The sequence below is a fragment of the Simochromis diagramma genome, unplaced genomic scaffold (assembly GCF_900408965.1).
Source record: "Simochromis diagramma unplaced genomic scaffold, fSimDia1.1 OVJJ01000596.1, whole genome shotgun sequence".
In the NCBI taxonomy this organism is placed as follows: Eukaryota; Metazoa; Chordata; class Actinopteri; order Cichliformes; family Cichlidae; genus Simochromis; species Simochromis diagramma.
This window is the reverse complement of record NW_024387245.1, coordinates 9,769,036-9,782,473: the sequence shown is the minus strand read 5'-3', so window position 1 is coordinate 9,782,473 and position 13,438 is coordinate 9,769,036. Positions and strand designations below refer to the sequence as shown.

At 37.6% G+C, this 13,438-nt stretch overlaps 1 protein-coding gene across 8 annotated transcripts in view; it reads left to right on the top strand.

Moving 5' to 3' along the window:
• Positions 1 to 6,347: 6,347 nt before the first annotated feature.
• znf618 (zinc finger protein 618) overlaps positions 6,348 to 13,438 on the top strand; it is a 45,226-nt gene continuing 38,135 nt past the window's right edge. For 2 of the 8 annotated variants that reach the window (XM_040053514.1, XM_040053510.1), the window contains exon 1: positions 6,349 to 6,744. The gene's annotated coding sequence lies outside the window, so the exon portion shown is untranslated. Of the gene's footprint in view, positions 6,745 to 13,438 lie in introns of all 8 variants that reach the window. The other 6 variants (XM_040053517.1, XM_040053516.1, XM_040053513.1 and 3 more) reach the window with 5 other exon arrangements.

Below are 13,438 nucleotides of genomic sequence, written 5' to 3'. Positions count from 1 at the left end.
AAAGAGCCTGTAGGGGCATGATGTACATTTACTTTCATGTTATTTTTTCATTCCATATTTATTTCTCTGGCTTGATTGCAGTGACATATTTACTAGATTTACTTATTTACTTGTCTCATTATCTAGAAGTACTGAAACGGCTGCGAAATTAAACTGACTGAAAAAAACAGGTGCTTGTAGACATACTGTACTTATTAGCAGCAGTATGAAACAGTAATGAAGGTGTGTGTTTTCTCTTATTTATATTATATGTATTTTCTATTTTTTATAAAAAATATTATATATTTTTATATTTTTTGTTTAATAGCAAGCTCAGCTGACTGCATAAAGTTATATAATAAATTTATTTTGATCAAATAATGCATTAATGGCCAAACAACAAAAACAAAAAACAGCTGAGTGCTTCTTTAAATGTGTGGGACTAAAGCCCATACAAGCTTGTTTTTCTATCATCTCCTGAAGACAAACAAAAATATCCTATTTTTGATGATGGGCACACATTAGGCTCAACCAGACTGCATGATCATAACCAACGCTGGACACAGAGTGCCCTTGAGAAAAACCTACAATTACCTGTGGCAAGGTAAGGAACTGCAGTAAGGATTCCCACCTGCTTTTGCCTGTGGTCAACCAACAACTACTGTTTTCTTGAACCGACAATACATATTATATGAAGTATGAACTTTTACACCGTAATAAGTGTTCGCACTGAGGTATTTGATATTTTAATTGACAATAGGGATGAGGTTACATCATTGTGTTTACTGATCATGCTGCAGCATAACAGCTGTTGTCTAAATGAATACTATTGTCATTCAGTAGTTTGCCTTAAATAAGGTCATGTCCTGTATTTGTTCATGGATGAAAATAGCTCCAAAACAGAAATGATTGTGATGTACAAAATAATAGTTTCACATTGTGTACATCACTTATGCTAAGTACTGCGCTTGCTCTACACTCAGGCCTCCTTTTGTGCTTTTATTTGTCTGTTTGCACAGTTTGTACATCAGCTGTAAAAGAAACTATTCCTTCAATCTTCAAATACACAAAGGTGTAAATAATATTTAAAGGAATAAAGTTATTGGTGTTTGACTACATCATTGTCATGGCCCTGGTACTGCACATGGTGCAGGCATGACGCTGTTAGCGAGACTGTCAGTAGTGTTATTAGGACACTTGCGCTTTTCTTGATATGATGAAGTGTGTCCATTGATGATGCTCAAACCAACAGCGCTTTTAAAATTCAAACTGTAAAAAGCAGTGAAATGGACCAAACCAGGTTTGTTCTGACACCACACAAGTTATGAAAATATTATATTAATTTGTTCATAAACTACATAACGATATCCTCATTAAGAAATAGTTAATAGTCCACAGGCAGCCCCTTGACACCTGTTGCTATGACTATTCCATCCTTTTAAAATGAAACCTTTATATTAATCCAATTACACTTGTAAAATTTCATGTTCGTTGTCTAGCTGACAACATCTGTCCACAGACACACAAACATACTATAGAAACACCTCCTTTTAATCGTCTATATAATAACAAAGGCCACTGCGATCCAATTTCGCCATGATGACACAGGCACACAGGCGTTCGAGATCAAAACGGTACCTAACGTGCTTTTAGCAGCTGAAAACAATGCAGGTAAGAATCCAATCACTGAATGATCAACCACTGATGATGAGAACATGTATTTTATTATTGTTTAAAATAATGCTTCATTGACTTGAAAGGAATTTAAACCCTGAACTTTCACTGAAATAGGACATGAACTACAAAGGGTGACTTATTTTTGATATAAAAGTGTTACAGTTTGATCTAAATTTGCAGACTGATATAGAACACAGGCTGAGGTTAGCTGCTCCAAAAGGCAAAGCATAAGTCCAAAGGAAGAAACTACACACAGAGTCCAAAATGGAGCCGCAAACTAGAACAACCAGACCAAAGAATCACACAGAGACTCTCTGATGAAGACTAAAGGGAAGACAGCAACTATAAATAGACAGAGAAGGTGACTGGGGCAGAGAGGAGACACCTGGGAAACATACCTGACATTAACAAAGACAATGAGACAGGGGAAGGAAAACTAAATACCAAGCGCACAAGACAAGAGAGCAACAAAATAAAACAGGAAATACCAAAAACGTGACAACACCGGACACAGAGACCAAGAATTAATCATGGCGGAAGCACAAACGAGAGACTAAACTGAAACTCAGGAATTGAAACTAAACTATAACTAACTATATAAATAAGATGGGACTAAACTGCCAACACATAACTTAAAACACTATAAGGAATAAACAAACCAGTGATTGATAGAAAATAATAAATGTCAAACAGATCTCAAAGGTCAATAATTCAGAACATGAGGTTGAAAACCCCCAAAAACCAAATGGGTAGGTGTGTTTTTTCCAGTTTTTTCATTAATTTGGGCGTTTTTCAGTCCAACTTAAGGTGCTACTGACTGTTCAAGTTGGAGAAATGAATAGGAAAGTTAAATGTCTAGACAGGTATGTGTTTGTAATAGACACATGTCTAGGGTATACCCCACCTCTCACCTAGTTACAGCTGGGAGAGGCTCCAGCATCTCTTTACCTCTGAATGGGGTAAGCAGTCATGAAGATATATGGATGATGCTGTTTGGGCAACTGACTTTTTACAAATTAAATGTTTGCTTCTTAGGTTTGGTATATTGTGTATGTAAATATAATCATAAGAGAAAAGTGACCATGGCTGTGGTAGGGAACCGTTAATTAAAAGGTATTTTCTTAAATTCTGTTTGTGTTCTGCACCAAAACAGCAGCAGTTTTCTGAGCTTCTGCGTATCTCTCCGGTCCTTTCTGTGGCACCAAAGCACATTTTCTCTAAGTTGTTCTCCCTGTGCATGTTATTTTTGTCAAATTTTTGTAAGGCCTAGATTGTTGTATCCAGAGTTGTGGGAACTGTCTCTTAATTTATGCAAAGCTCTTGAGCATGCAGCGAAAGGTCTGGTGGTTTTCAAGCCCAAGTAGGTCACTGGGAAAAAATAGCATCGTTGTTGTCGGCTCCTCTCACCTGTTGGTTCCTCTGTAACTTCAAAGAATGGTTTTCCTTAAAAACTAGGTTGGGAGGAGGTCAGGCCAACCTTGAGTGCTCAAAAAATGGCAGCGTGTGTTGTAATATTTGGGACACAGTGGTTGCTATAGTAGGTTTTATCCCAAATTTCTGAGCTATAATGTTTTTTCAGCAAATAGAAGAGTTTTTTTCCCCCCTCTCCTTCCATGAACAACTCTCTCATTCGTTTTCCATTTCTCGAAACACCACTCAGTCTTGGCAGACTTGCACATTTGACCTCACCAAGTGCCCATGATGTCATCGTAGCGTTAGAAACAGAGAAACCTCTTGTGACAACATCAGGTAGCTTTTGATTCACTGTACAGTGCACAATTGTTTTCAAAAGTGAAGCACATTGCTGTTTTGTTTTTCTTTGGTATGAGATTTTCTTCTTAAATAAACTGAAAACTCACAAAAATTCATATTTGATATATTTGAAGTTTCAGCATCGCTGAGTGTAAATATCTTCAGACCAATGACAGACAAGAATTAGTGCACTAGGCACCACATTTACGGGTGGCACTGTGGTTGTTTGGTTATTGCTGTTGCCTCACAGTAACACAGTACCGAGTTCAAACCCTCTCTGAGACTGTTCTGTGGAGGCTTTGCATTGCTGTGGCAAGACAAGCATGTTAGTTAAAGTGGTGATTTTAAATTTGTGCTCGAACAATAAAGCGCTGCATTTTATGTTTAAAATGTGGCTTGTATTCTAAGAAGAAAAACACAATATACATGTGAATGCATTACATTTGGATGAGCTTTAAATGTGACTGAAAGCCCACAAAAACATGTCCATCCTCAGAATGCTAAAGAGCAAACATCTGTCATCAGCAGATGGAGACAGTGAGCAAAGAAAGTGTGAGCAGGTACTGTGTGCACATACATGTTGTACTCACAGGGCACTGCATAGTAGCAGTGGAAGGGGCTATTGTCGGTATGCTGGTGCCCTCTGCTGGACAGAGATCATAAATGCAGTAATTGCAAGAAAGCGGGGAAACGTTCTTGAAAGGCAAAATTCAAAGCTTTTAATGTAGATTGTAAATAATTAATAATATCACTGGTGAAAACACGCACACACATACACCCCTCATTCCCATGTACATGCTGGAGAAAATAAGCATCCAAAACACCTCGGCACATGATGAAAACAGCATCTCAATAATGACAGAAAAGCAAACTATCAGGAAGGATTCATGAACTTACATCATGTAATTACTTTGTGAATACAAAGGGGTATTAATTTCACTGCTGAGCAATGGAAACAGAGTTTAATCTTCATGCTGAAAAAACAAATCTGATTTTAATGGATATTACATTATGCTATACACCCATGAGGACAGGAAAATGAATTGTCATATTGGACCCCGCTCACCCCACCCACTCTCACAGTTTCTTGTGTTGTTTTACAGTAATAAATCATAAAATCAGTGAACATAATTAGAGTTAGGGTAATTAGGGAAAAGGCTCTACAAATTGATTTAGTACAAATGTACCACAGTAACACAACACAAAGTAAGTGGTGCATAATCACTCACATACTTCAAGTCGATGCTTAGGAAAGGCGTCTCTTTTGGAGAGCGCTGACAGCCTTTGTTGTATATCTGCTTTTCACATCTTCCACCACCTTGCACATGGGGCATAAGCTGACATTTATTTCCCTCCATTTCTTGTTTGAATGAGGCTGTTACCATGCAGCTCCATGTTTAGGGCTGTTAGCTTCTCTCAAGTTGCAACTCTTTTGCAGACCCCAGCATCCTGCAGGATTTTTCTGTGTTGTGCATTCACTTGATCTTCTGCTCTCACGAGCCATCCTGCTGCAGCAGAGAAGCATCAGCATGATGCCGCTTGCATCAAGAGTCATAGGGAAACTATTTTTCTGCTGACATGCAAAATGGTTTAAATTTAACACCCCCCACAGCCCCAGCAACCCACTTTCAATCCATCCATCATGAATCTTTTGGAACTTCTGAAGCACTCTTGCTTTTTGTTTGCCACACTGCTGTAAAAGAGAATGCCTGGGCAGGTGTTCAGACACCTGCAAACCTCCTGCAAAGTTCTGCACCCCTTTTACACAGATTTTCAGATTTTTATAACATAAATGCAGTAACTTTATATTTCTGGTTGATCCCTCACTGTTGTCTGGGAGATGTTTTTCATCTCCTTCTTTGCAATTGGATTTGTAATATCAGCAGGTTTATTTTCTTTAAAAAAAACAACAACTTTTTTCATCATATGTTTAATTATCTCTTTTAGAATCTAACTTTTGGGTTTACATTTAAATAATAAGTCACCTTCTTGATCAATTATATCACCGTAGAAAACAAACAACCCCACATAGGCAGATTCATTAATAATGGATAATAATAGATAACATATTTTGTATAGTTTTTATCATCTGTCAAACTTGACCAAAAATAAACATTCAGTTATTCCTTAAAATGGTTTGAACGTGTTATTATTATTATTATTATTATTAGTAGTAGTAGTAGTAGTAGTAGTATAACACCGAGGCTAGTACTGTGTATTTTGAATTCTTATCTAGTTCTAAAAACTCAACACCACGTTTACAGCACATATCTACATGACAAATGTATTAAACTACCATGAGTTGACAGCATAGACCGGTTCTTGGGCCAAATACTTTGTTTCTGGAAACAAAACTAAACAATTTAAAAAGGAAAAAAAAGAATAATTCTCAGAGCAAGGTTTTGAGAACAAAAAAATGTTGGCCAACCAAAAGCTTTCTCTTTACAAATACTCTAAACAAACCTTGCTGAGACACTGCAGCAAACGTGGAGGATTTGGTGAAAATTACTGACCCTTGCTGTGATTGTTTGTCAATACTGACTTTGATTTTTTATTTCTTTTTTTGCTTAACTGCGTGCGTTAAACAATCAGCATCTTTATAGCTTTAAGAAAAGGGAGGGGGAAAGACGTGCAATGAATAGCTCCAACTTTTCTATCGATTAATATTAATTCAAGCATCTGGAAATTGGATCATTTATGTGAGTTATAGTTAAGTTAAGTTAGGTTATAGACAGCGATACACATAAATAATTGTAAGATAATTCTGCAAATAAAGCAATTATTACACAGTTCAACATCACAAGGCGTCTGCTGTTATAAAACTTATTCTGAAATGAGAATATGTTCCTCTGCGTAATTTCCAGTCGCTTTTCCCCGTGTAACTTCACAGTCGACCAACATTTTTTTTCTGTCTTCTTCCCAGACTTTTTTTTCTTTTCTCTTTTTTTTTCACTTTTTTTCATGTGGGCTAATATACAGGCCGGCACTGCAATTTCGGAATCTGCCCTTGTATATGGCGGACGAAAATTTCCACAGGAGGAACCGCAACACAAACCCCCCTGTGCAAGGCAGAAACCGAGAGCTTGCACGGACCGACCAAAGCTCGGCAAATTCACGACTCATTACGCCATTACACTTTACTAAAATGTAACGCAGCGAATCGCGGAGGGGGGAGAAAAACGCGGAGGTGATTTTTTTTTTTTATCATTTTGAATTTCTCATAACTAATTCACAATTTTTTTTTTTTGAGGAAGCAGTTGTGCAGTCACCTCTGGTCGGGGAGGGAAGATTTCTGGAGCGCCAGCCTGTTTCGCATGAGCTACATCGTTTTTGGAGGTATGTCAAACCGCTGTTTTCTATTTTTTTAATCCTCAGTTAATTCAGAAATGTAATTTTTTTTTCTTTTTTTTTTTTAGAAATTTCAGTAGCGAGTGTTAAGTTTCGGCTCCCTCCACATTAGTAAACGATAGCTGCCTGGCATTAAACCGGGTGCAAGCTGTGAAGCCATCAGAAATAGACCTAATCTGTTGATGTTTTTTTTTTTCCTTTTTTCCCCTTTTTTGGGGGGGAGGACTAAATTTTAGCAATGAAGTTTCTGTTGAACTGCTGCTTAGCCGTGTGTACACCCAGTTCGCTCGCATATATGTGTACGCCACCCATGTTTAAAACACTGTTTATTCGGGTAGAGCGAAGGGGGGGAACCGGGCGATAGTGGCAACATGAAGGACGATGAGGGGAGGAACAATCTGAAACACAAAAACCTCCTGCAGCCATGTTTTGTGAATTTTTTCCTGCAAATTTGAGCAGAGCTTCAGAGTTGCTTCCCTGGCACTCGCTTAACGCCGGCGTTACTTTTGTGTCGCATTTGACGTCTCGCTGTTCGCCGTTAGATAATAAAGACAAAACGCCAAAGTGTCGTCATGTCAAAATACATTTCGACTTTTTTTAATTCCTATTTTTTTGGAAGATGGGAGGAGGAGGGGGGTTGGAAACCGGGTGCTGTTGGCGCCACCTGTAGGCAGTCATTTTGAGAAATTAGAAATTGTAACGAGACTAGATGTGAGTGTTGTTTATTGAATTGTGTGTTAGTTTATCCAAACGGAGGCGAGCGATTACATGCTTTTGAAATCAACAGAAGGGATTAGTGTGTGATTGAGTCACATTAAGATGAAACGGGCAACGCGTTTAGTGTTTAATTTCTGCAAAATAGTCCTTTTTAAAGACTTTTTTTCTGCTGTGCTGTCTTTTCTTGCATTCAAGTTGCCATTTAAGACATTTTGCACATAAGTAGCCACCAACTCTACTTCTGCTCTTTCCTTTGGTTTATTTTTATTTGTGTTTTTTAGTTCCTTGCAAGTGTGATTTAATAATGAGGTACAATTTGTACTACTATTTCTAAAGACTAGAAATGTGTGAGTGAGGGGAAAAATAGCTATCCATAGTGAACTGAACAGCACTGGAAGAAGAAAAGAGCATGTCAGCATAATTTGAGGGCAGGAAAAACAATCACAACCAATGCCTCTACTGTTTATATTAATCCTGCAGACGCCAAACAGTTTCCCATCCTGCGTGGCTTGCTTTTTTTTTTTTTTTTTCCTTTTAATGTAAGGGAAACTGCAGAGGCCATTTTGCTGTGGGTAATTTTAATGCTGACCTTCAAATCTGCATTCATTCGATTCAGCGAGCTGGCGGAAATTGTATGGGTGGTATGCAAAATCTGGGTGTAAATTCTGACCTTTTGCTGCAAAAGTCTAATCAAAATGCAGGAGTTCCAGTTAAGGCACAGAATTGAAGAGGGGCAACCAGTGTCATGAGTTTAATAGGTTGGATCGCTGTCTTTCTTCAGTGATGCCAATGTTTTATTTGCAGAATACCTAAAGGACCAAGTAATAAGCTATAAAATACTCAAGAATAATGGTGCACTGTTGCAAAAAAGGGGAAAAAATGATTTGAGGATTGTACTCTAGGAGTGTTCTCATTTTAAGGTAGGAGGAATGCAGGTCTGTCAGTACTTTTGATGAACAAAAGCTTCGTTTCATTGAGGCCGAATAGTTTGGATGGAGGGGTGAAACTTGTCTCTTCAGGCTCTGATGAACACAAGATGGTGAGGGATCATATCGCAGCCTGTGGGTTACAGGGTTTGAAGTATACTTGCTGCTCTGATTGTCATTAACTTGGTACAGAGGTTTCACTATCCATTCAAAGGGCAAGCAGTGCTACTCTGAGTCTCTCTTTGATGTCCATTTCTTTCCTTGCAGATGCATTTAAAAAACCAAACAAAGCCACACGTCTATTTTTAAGAACACCTTATGTTCTCCTGTTTTCTTAGTGGCATGTTGAAAATGTCTGAAAATGGCTTCAGTTAAATTAGTCTCCAGGGATTGGCTTTTCAGGGGTTGGAGTGCTGCATTAAAAAAATTCTGTGCATTCTGCACATATTTTTCCTGCCTCTTCCTTTGTAAAAATGAACCTTATTGGTTTCATGAATAATGCATAGGGATGTTCAATTGCTGCAGCAATGAAAATTAGGCCTGTTTACGTGCAGTGGTTATATACACAGAAGCTCTCTCTCTCGCTCTCTCGCTCTCTTTTTTTCTTCCTTCCTTGACCATTTCTGAAGGTAGAGCCGAGCCTGAGTAGCTTTTCTCAAAATACAAATTTTCAGCACAGCAAATCTCATTTCTTTGAGTGAAAAGGGGAGGGGTGAAACTCTGGTGGGTTTAATGAATCCATAAATCACAATAGTGCCAGGTTTGCTGCGCCTGCGTCAGTGTGCAGTGTAATTTTGATTTTCATCAAAAATTTAATCTGCCAGCCTACAAGGGTTTAGCAGCAGTCCGGATGCAGCCCTGAATTTCTAATTTTAGGGGCCTGATCTTTCAGGATTTATTTTTGTATAATTCAAGTCTGCTTTTCAATATCTCATGTTATTAAATTTTAATTCGTGGCATTAACATATAGATTGAAAAGGTTTTTATGGTTTTTTTTTTTCTTTCTTTAGTGTATGCTGATGGAATTTTACTAGACGACACAGTTTCTTTTTCCAGAGCATCCTGTGTGTGTATGTGTAAGAGAGGGGGGGGGAGTTATCCATTTCTCTGCATTATTGCTTTTTCAAAACATTGGTCATACACCATCTTGGAAGACATTTATTACAGAGGACAGAAAACTCTGCTTTTGATTAAAGAATCGAGGGAAGCAAAGCCTTTAGTGTGAAACAGGTTTTTGGTCAACCCTTGCTCTTGGTCACTGAGTCTACTCTGGATAATACAAACATGGCAGTCAAAGCAGTGATTGAAGTGACCCCCCCCTCCTCCCCCCACCCTCCATTCCCCATTTTAGCTGATTCCTATTTTTAATCCCTCCAGAGTGGAAACATTTTCATAGGCCTTAAACAAATTTGTATTTTATATTTGGAATCTCTCTTCCAGTCTGCTTAACATGCAGAGCAGAATGATTTTTGCCAAAAAAAAAGGCAAGGTATATTTCAAAGAAAAAAACTCCCCAGTTTTGAAGCACAAGATTTGTTTGCTTTAACCAAGCACAGTGATTGATTTGCTACATTGCTGTGCAGAGGCAGATATTGTACTGCCCAAATATAGGCCAATTATTTTAAGTACCTCATCTAAGTAGTGAATTCTGAACAGAGGTATGTCCTAGAGATGTTTTCCTTCTGTACCTTGTTTTTTGTAGCCTAGATGAATGTAGTATGGTTAATCTCTATTCATTGACATTTTAAAAAGAAATCGGAGGCAAATCACAATGCTAAAGCTAAATCACAAAACAGTGCATCAATTTTTACTTAACCTGTCTGTTGGACCAGTGCTTTAGTTTTATTTTATATTTTTTGACATCCAGATGGCATTTTGATCATTTCTGCAACTGATCTATTTGCCTTTCAGTTCAGTTGGTTTAGTTGGTGCTTTGTCTGTGTGAAACATCAACGAAAATGTGCATCTGGTTTAGATTTTGTCCTGCCCATGTAGGTTACAGTATATCAGAAGCCTCAGATGATGAAACTCAGAAACATAAGGCCAGATGGCTAATTTTGCATATTGACTTTTAATTAGAAGAAAACATGCCACAACAGGCATTTTATATATTCAGGGTTTGCATTAAAAATGCTGCACAGAAATATTACATGCATGACTGAGGGATTGATCTAATAATAGATGTGTACTTGCCATCGATTCATTTGATTGCAGATGACAAAAGTCGGTTACATTTAATTTCACAATCTTTATTTTAGCTGACCACATCTTAATTTCCACCACAGCAGGGTAAACCAATCTCAGTCAAGAGGCAGTCATTATCAGTCAGTATTCAACTCAATAAAGAAAAAAAATACACTTTTGTTATAAAATTAAAAATGATGTCAATCAGCAAGACTTGATTTTTGTTGTTGTTAGCCGTTTATTTACTTTGAACAAACTGTGCCAACAGACTTCCCTTGAAAGTGTGTTTTCCACAAGTCCCTGACAATAAAGCTACAAATGCAGCCCTCTTAGCTGGTTGTAATGGCATTAGTTTTTAGATACACTCATGTAGGTATCAAGCTTAGGGGTTATGGGGCTCCTAAAAGCCGCCTAACTCAATCTATAAAGTAATTAGTTAGGGATGTATCCAGTTAGTTTACTAGATGATAAATATGGCTCCCCTCTCTAGTAAGCAACAGAAATAGTAGCTGGTTGAACTAATAACAATTGAGATTTTATTAAATGCCAGTTAACTATTAGCTCTATGATGTTATGCAGCCACCCACTGTTAGAAAGGCCTGTAGCTGTAAATACATAACCAATGTTTGGATAGTATGTGAACTTGTACATTAACTTGTGCTTAATTTTGACTATTTTGGGAGTTTTTTTTTTTCTCTCTCTTTGGATAGACGAATCAACAATTCCATTCATATAATGAATTTAGTAGTTTTCAAACCTCTTCATCTGTTGCGTATTTGATTGCGTTGTAAAATGAATTTTAATAAGTTAAAATGATTTATTTAATAGAAGCTAAACTGAAATATTTCTGAGAAGAAATCATAGCGTTATGTCAGTAGCCTGTCTGGCAGCATTTAGTTTTCTTCATTGCGTCTCTCCATTTTCACACAGTCGGAGGAGAGAAGTCTGTGTGAATCTGGCCTTTGATAGGGTTACTTGAAAGAGACCTATTCTGAATTCATCCAAGAGTTTGAATTTCTTTCCCAACATTGATTTTTGTGCTCACCAGAATCATTTAGTTTTTAGGTTTTCTGTCCGTCTCATTCTTGTGGACACACAATCTTGAGGATCAGGTTCTTCAAACTGGGCAGAAACAGTCACTTGAACTAAAGGATGACTTGATGAAATTTTGGTAGCCAGAGGTCAAGGTTACTTTCGTGTCACATCAATTCCATTCTTGTGAATAGACAGTAGAAATAATGTCTAAAAGGAATTTCATTTCATCTGGTCCAAATGCCTACTTGGACTCAAGGAATGACTGATTTACAATTTAATGGCCAAAAAAGATCAGTATCACTGATCTTAGAACAGAAGTGAAGAATTCATACATTAGTGCCGACAAAATTTCACATTAATGCCTAATGCGATAAAATAATGAGATAAATCTTTATATCTAAAAGGTCAGTTGTCAAGTCTGGACATGGTTGGAAAACACACTTTGACTTGTTGTCAGAGGGATACAACCACCAGGCACTAATTGTAGCTTCCTCTCGTGCTTCTTTTAAATGCCATTTGGCAAACTGGGGTGTCATAGACCATTTTATTTCTGGGTGGCTTTACCTCACCGTATAGCTGTGATTGATGTGCTGCTGACATGGTCGTCCTTCCTGAAGGTTATCCCATCTCTGCAGATGATGTTTGAAGCTGTGTAAAAATGACCTTTTCTAGCTATCACTTTGACTGGTCTTCAGCTTCAGCAGGAGTCCTTGTGATTCTCCATCTTCCATTTCAGATGCTACTGTAACTCTACTGTACTGTTTTCTGGACTTTGTGGATTTGAAGGCTTGGTTTTTGTCCTGATAGTGTAAAATGTGGGACCTTCATGTTAAAAGGGTATGTTTCCTCTCCACTGTGGCCAAGCACATGGTGAAAGGCAGTTGATGTTAAATACATATGTTGTGACTTAGAAGAATATAAACTGAACAGAAAATAAATTCTGTCACCACCATTTGTGTAGGTTTTAACTTTATCCAGCCAATGAAGTTTTTCAAAGAAAGGCTAAACATTTTTCTCTTATTACTTATAATAAAGAACTTATTTCCCTTTAAAGACAAATTCATTAAAGAATTGCCAGAAAATTATATTTCTTTGAAAATGGAGTGTTTGTTGAACCTTCTGGCATATATTTGTTACATTAATTAAATATTAATTTGCATATATGAGTGTCATATTTGCATTTTGTTTTTCCAATTTATTGCATAAAGATGCGTTGTGCAATTTATTTTGATTTTTCCGGGGGAAAGACACTGTACTGATGATGTAGGAAGTTCTAAAGCTCATGTATCAAATGTGATGCCAACAGTACAGCAGGGGAAGATACAAGACAGCTAAATACCCAGTGCCCTGTCATTAGCATCCCTGCAATCTGCCCACCGACAAAACAGCATGTCAGGGAAATAAACTTATAGTTAACAAAAATATAGATGTCAGTGTCATGCTTCTGTGGCTTAAGAAGCTACTATTGTGCCCTCAATGTAAGTAATTGTCCTGACTTTCCACTGGTCCCTGACATCCACTTGCTAAAAATATTTTAGTTACTGCCCATTTCAAATTTCCATGCAATGTAAAGGGCGATTGCTTTGATTTGGTCATACCATAGCATGTCCTTTTTTTTTTTTTCTTTCTGACCTCTTCCTCTGTGCTTTTCTAGTATGCTATGGATCATTATCCTCTTGTTAGGTTCACTTCTGTTTCATCTTTAACCCTTGCACAGATGGCCTCACTTTTCTTTTAAGGTGTAGTCCATACTTGAATTAATGACTGCATGTTGCCCTGTCCCAAAACAGGAAAGCATTTCCAAACCATAATATTTTCAC